This window comes from Rutidosis leptorrhynchoides, chromosome 2 (assembly GCF_046630445.1).
Source record: "Rutidosis leptorrhynchoides isolate AG116_Rl617_1_P2 chromosome 2, CSIRO_AGI_Rlap_v1, whole genome shotgun sequence".
NCBI classification, from domain to species: domain Eukaryota; kingdom Viridiplantae; phylum Streptophyta; class Magnoliopsida; order Asterales; family Asteraceae; genus Rutidosis; species Rutidosis leptorrhynchoides.
Window position 1 is genome coordinate 457,622,628 of NC_092334.1, and position 6,074 is coordinate 457,628,701.

A 6,074-nucleotide genomic window follows, 5' to 3' on the forward strand; every position below is an offset into this window, starting at 1 on the left:
GATACTTACTTATCATAATCTCATGTTAACCATATGTATACCCATATATATATCGTCATGTCGTTTTTACAAGTTTTAACGTTCATGAATCACCGGTCAACTTGGGTGGTCAATTGTCTATATGAAACATATTTCAATTAATCAAGTCTTAACAAGTTTGATTGCTTAACATGTTGGAAACATTTAATCATGTAAATATCAATCTCAATTAATATATATAAACATGGAAAAGTTCGGGTCACTACACTTTTGTCCAAACCCGAATTATGGTACAAAATCCAATAACCCCGTCTTTAATATTTAGTCTAACATCACGATTACTTCGGCTCAAATAAGCATAATAATAACTTAGTTACGATACATTAATTAAAAAAGGAAGAACATAGCTTACAGTGATTATTTATCGCGTAGCGTTACACGGACAGAGTTCCGACTTTAAAACCCATAAAACATTTCTTACAATAACCTTATTATTATTATTAATCTTAAAATAAACTTAATTACAATTATAAATATAAATATAAATACATATAGAGAGATTGAGGTTGGAAAAGGGGTAATGGATTTGGCAGAAGCTTGTGCCTTTTATAGGCAGATTTTGAATTTGGTTGCTCCGCGAGTGCGGTACTTTTGTGCCTTACAGCTCCGCGAGTGCGGAGCTTTGGATTTCAGCTCACCAAATTGATTTAAACGTGGGCTGCTGAATATTATAATATATAATATAATAATATATAATAATATATAATTATATATATATTATATTATATCCTTGTGCATAGTTGACTTATAATTTTAGCTCCGTTGAGTAGTACGTTGATGCTCGGTTTATGTCTCAGTTCTGAATTTTCGAACGCCTTTTCGTACGCTTAGATATCTTGTACTTTGCGTTCTGTGGCTTGTACTCTTGTCATTTTTAGACGTTTCTCATCAATAAATTGAACCACTTGGATTGTATCTTGTACATTTGAGCTTTTTGGTCATTTGCGTGTTCAAATCGTCATTTGCGTCTTCAATCTTCGTACTTATTTATTTAAACGAATATTACTTGGAAATAGAACAATTGCAACTAAAAACTTTATATATTGGAAGGATATTGCGCCTAAATATATGTTCATTTGGAACACTATCAAATATCCCCACAGTTGAACGTTGTTTGTCCTCAAGCAATATAGAACTTGAAATTAAATCACACTTCGCTCGAATCACTTTTTTATTTTTACACTTTATACATCAGTGATTTTGATACGGCGGTATAAACATTGATAGTAACATTATGGTTTACAGTCCCACATGACTATGAAAATTTAGATCCTTTAAGAAAATTGGATCTTTATGAAAACATTTGATCTTTTGAAAATTCATTCTAGCTTTTACCCTAGATAAGTTTTCCGGAATAACCCTTCACCGGTGTTTGCAAAATGTTTTTGTGGGTTGCGTGGGTTTCATATTTTAAAATTTTAGCTCAAAACTTGCGGTTTTGTGTCACCCACTTGCTAACCTTGTATTAGGAAAGCACACGTCCGGTTTACTTGTCCCGTATATTACCTTTCGGTAAACGACCGTCCGGTTGTAGAGGAAAGCGATGAACAAGAAACTGTTAAGGCAATGTCTAATGACATGCAGATAATTATGGTCAAAAACGTATCGGATGCAATTACTATCCTTTGTAAGAGAAATAGTAAAGATCACCCTATAATTTTTCAGTCTGGCACAAGGTCCTGTCTTCGACCATGCTATGCAACCACCATTCTTACGGTTGACACCCGATTTGGTTCAGGTGATCTAATGAATTCTGATGAATTCTCAGGGTTTTACGTTCAATGGTAATGAATGCATTGAAAATGAATTTTTCAGAAAACAAATCGGTTTTAATTTGATCAAAATATTTTCCCGTTCAAGCTCGAGTTTCGATATCATTGAATTCTATGAGTTTGTAATTGGATTAAAGTCAATCTCAAGGATTGAGTAATATCAGGCTTAAAAGCTGATTTTTAATCTTTAAGGAGATTATCCTTTCTGGGGGTCTGATTCATTAGTCTTATCAAGCTAATTTGCATGGCGCCCTCCCCATTTTACGAGATAGATCCTCTCATGGTTAGGATAAGTCTGACCACTTGGCGACCCTGTTTGATGCTGAGGTCCGTGGATTTCCTGCTGATTTTAGAGATGACTTTTCTAGATTTTTCGTCAACCTACAGCTGGTCTGGACGACAACTTCCTAACCTAAATCAAGAAGCGCGTGTGTTTTTCGGAAGACTTTACTTCCTTTTAATGATGGAATTGATTCATCGTGTAGATCCATCTTTCTTTCAAATATATTACAGTAAATCGGGTAAATTCTTGTACAAATATGTGATATATGTTTTGAAGAACTTGGTAAATTCTTCCCACACTTAGCTTTTATTTATTCTTTTCTTTGCCTTTTTATTCTCTTTTGTTCAATTTTAAATGAATTCAAGTGTTTTGGGCTGTTTCTCAATTTATGTTCTCTCTGAGGTAACAATAATTTTGGTATTATAACCTAGTTTTATCGTTCATAAATATGTATAAACATGATTTTGAATTCATTTAGTTAAAAAATTTTCAAATTTTCACAAAATTTGGAAATTAAACTAAGTGTAAACCCGAGAGAATTTATAACCCTTCCCCACACTTGAGATCTTGCAATGCCCTCATTTGCAAGAAATCAGTAAAAATTTAAATTCATGAGGGTGATTAGTGTAGAAAAATGATTAAAAATACCGAGTTTGCAAACATATTGTTTTATATCACATTTGATATTTTACGTCTTGTCATTAAAATTAGTAGCTTTTGCTGAACTTAATGTCAGTCTTTGAAAGTGCGCTGTTTTACCCTGTTTTGTACATAAGATAAACTACAAACATATATATATATAATATATTTTTTTTTATAAAACCTTTATTTATTAAAACAATTTAAATGAATAATTAAAATTTGTCGTTTTAAAGCGAGTTTTTTAAAAACAAAGATTTTTGGGTTTTTTTAAATTTTTTTTTTACATACTTTAGACCAGTAATATTAAAAATAATGATAACAAAATTTTTCGTCCCGTCTTTGGGTAAAGCAATTTCGATTCTGTGATCTAGTCTTTAACTCACGACAAATTTTAGAAATCAATCTTTAAACTTAATGAAATAAAGTAAATTTTATTCTTAAATTCACACAAAACTTAAATTTAAAAAGCATATTAATTTCATACAAAACCTATAAAACAAAAATTCAGAATGGAGGGAGAAAACTAGTTCTTTAGTGTCTGCTAGTGGAAAAGACCAATCGGATTCCATTCTTGAAACTACACGAGAACAGAACAACTAACTCTAGACAGCATTTTCTTTTAGAACATTTGAATCTCCCCACACTTAGGTGGCTGTGGTGTCGAAATTGTGATTAACTTCATCGTCAATTTCTCTTGAAGCGTAATCAACTTGCATATCTGTGACTTTTGCTTTAAGCCATTGGTCGGATTCTTGTGTAATATCTACAAATTCAACTAGATTCTCCATTTCTTTAGGCGATAGATTGGATACTAACCGGTTACATAACTTAGAGTTCCCCTTGGTTCTAACATCGCGAATCCGTTTAATAAGTTTCTTCATTGAACTATTAATAACGGGGTCATTTAATTTCGTATCAACAACGGGGTTCTTTGTTATCAAGTCATCATTAGGTGTTACTTCATCTTCCCCACACTTAGGCGTTTTATTATTTTTAAGCAATACCGTTGGAATTGGTAAAACAATATGGTTTTTACCAATCATTTTTGTTGGTTCAACGGTTTTGGTTGGTGAAGATTTAGTCTTTCGACAAACAAAGGTGACCGATTTTTCACCATCACTAAGTGTCATTCTACCCTCTCTTACATCAAATAACGCCCTGGTGGATGCTAAGAATGGTCGACCTAAAATTAGAGGAATGTTCGAGTCCTCTTCTATGTCAATAACAATAAATTCGACTAGAAAGGTTAAATTACCTACTTGAATGGGTAGGTTGTCAGCAATTCCAACTGGGTGCCTAATGGTTTGATCAAAGAGTCGAACACTCATCTCTGTTGGACTTAATTCACCTACTCCTAATCTCTTATATAATGAAAGAGGCATAACACTCACACTTGCACCTAAATCTGCTAGTGCATCATACATGACACAATCACTAAGTAGTCAAGGAACAATAAATTCACCCAGATCACCCAACCTGGGTGGAAGTTTTGGTGGAACTGTCTTCACCGGGTTAATTTTTACGATTTTTGTTTCTTGTACCTTCTTATTCTTCTTCTTTTTTTCCAAAGGTATCACAAACTTTATTACCTATCACTTGCTCATACTCAACTCCTTTTCTTGGAAACGGGATGGGTGGTCTGTATGGTGTCACCACTGGCTTTACATACTCGGGTGGTGGTGGTGGTGTGACTTCTTCATTGTTACTCACATCTAAAACCTTCCCATCTTCTAATGCTGGTTTTTCAGAATTCGTTGATACCATATTAACATTCTCATTTCGAGGATTTACTTCAGTATCACTCGGTAGCTTTCCTTGTTCCCTCTCACTCATCATGCTAGCAAGAGTACCTACGTGTTTTTCTAGATTCAAAATAGAAGCTTGTTGAGTTCTTAATGACTGAGCAAACCTCTCATTTGTTTGGGTTTGAGATGTAATAAATTGTGTTTGAGATTCCATTAGCTTTTGTACCATTTCTTCCAGATTTGGCTTTTTCTCTTCGGTTTGTTGTGGTGGTTTATACAAGCTAGGTTTTTGTTGATTGAAAGTGTTGTTTTGAGTTGGTTGGTTATTCAGACCTTGTTGGTTATACGAGTTATTGTTGGGTCCATTTGGATTGTAAAGAATGTTTTAATTTCGATTAAAGTTTGGCCTTGGCGGTTGATAATTATTTTGATAATTATTTCCCGGCCTTTGGTTCATGTAGGAAACATTCTCTCGTTGTTCCATCGTTTGTTCAATGTGACAATCTTTCGTTAAGTGTGATCCACCGCATTGCTCACAACTGATTCGTATTGCGTGAATATCTTTAGTCATCTTTTCCATTCGTCTTTCTAAAGCATCTATTTTTGCGAAAACAGAATCAAAGTCATGGCTAGAATCGGCTCTAGCCGCTTTAGATGAACGAAAGATATCTTTTTCTTGATGCCACTCATGCGAGTGGGATGCTGTGTTATCAATGATTTTGTGAGCTTCGGTTGCGGTTTTCTTCATAATGGAACCACCAGCTGCTGTGTCGATGTCTTTTCGTATAGTAACATCGCAACCTTGGTAGAATATTTGTACTATTTGATAAGTATCTAAACCATGCTGAGGACATCCTCTCAACAACTTTTCGAATCTTGTCCACGCCTCATATAGAGTTTCATTTGGCTTTTGCGTGAACGTAACAATTTCTCCTTGAAGTCTCACGGCTTTAGATGCCGGAAAGAATCTTTTAAGAAAATTTTCAACTAAAACATCCCATATATCAATCGCCCCTTCAGGTAACGATTCTAACCAATCTTTGGCTTCTCCTTTTAAAGTCCAGGGAAACAACATGAAATAGATCTGTTCATCCTCAACTTCTCTGATTTTGAATAGAGTACAGATCCTATTAAAGGTTCGAAGATGTTCGTTTGGATCTTCTTTTGGCGTACCAATATATTGGCATTGATTAGTTACCATGTGTAGGATTTGTCCTTTGATTTCATAATCTGGCGCATTAACATCTGGCTTAATAATGGTGTAACCTTGGCCAGTGCGTGTGGCTCTCATTCGGTCTTCCATACTTAGAGGTTTCTTATTTTCCATGATTGAATTTGTTGAATCTGAATCACTAGAGGATTCTGATTTAATGGTTTCTTCTTCTACAATCTCCGATTGAGTAATTTGTGGTTCAGGAGGAATGATTAGTGGTTCAGGATCTCCGAATTGTCCTTGAATATTCTTCGGTTTCTCAATTGTGAAGTCGGGTTCAAAAAATGGATTATCAAAAATTTGAATTGGAGTACTTGTTTGACTAGATGATGATTCTAAAGAAAAATCAACGGCGATTATATTGGCTAGATGTCTTGATC

General features: G+C 34.3%; 1 non-coding gene across 1 annotated transcript; it reads left to right on the forward strand.

Moving 5' to 3' along the window:
- Nucleotides 1-5,317: 5,317 nt before the first annotated feature.
- Nucleotides 5,318-5,424, forward strand: LOC139895345 (small nucleolar RNA R71). The gene has a single exon (XR_011775801.1). It is a non-coding gene; the product is annotated as a small nucleolar RNA R71 (small nucleolar RNA).
- The last annotated feature ends 650 nt before the right edge of the window (nt 5,425-6,074 follow it).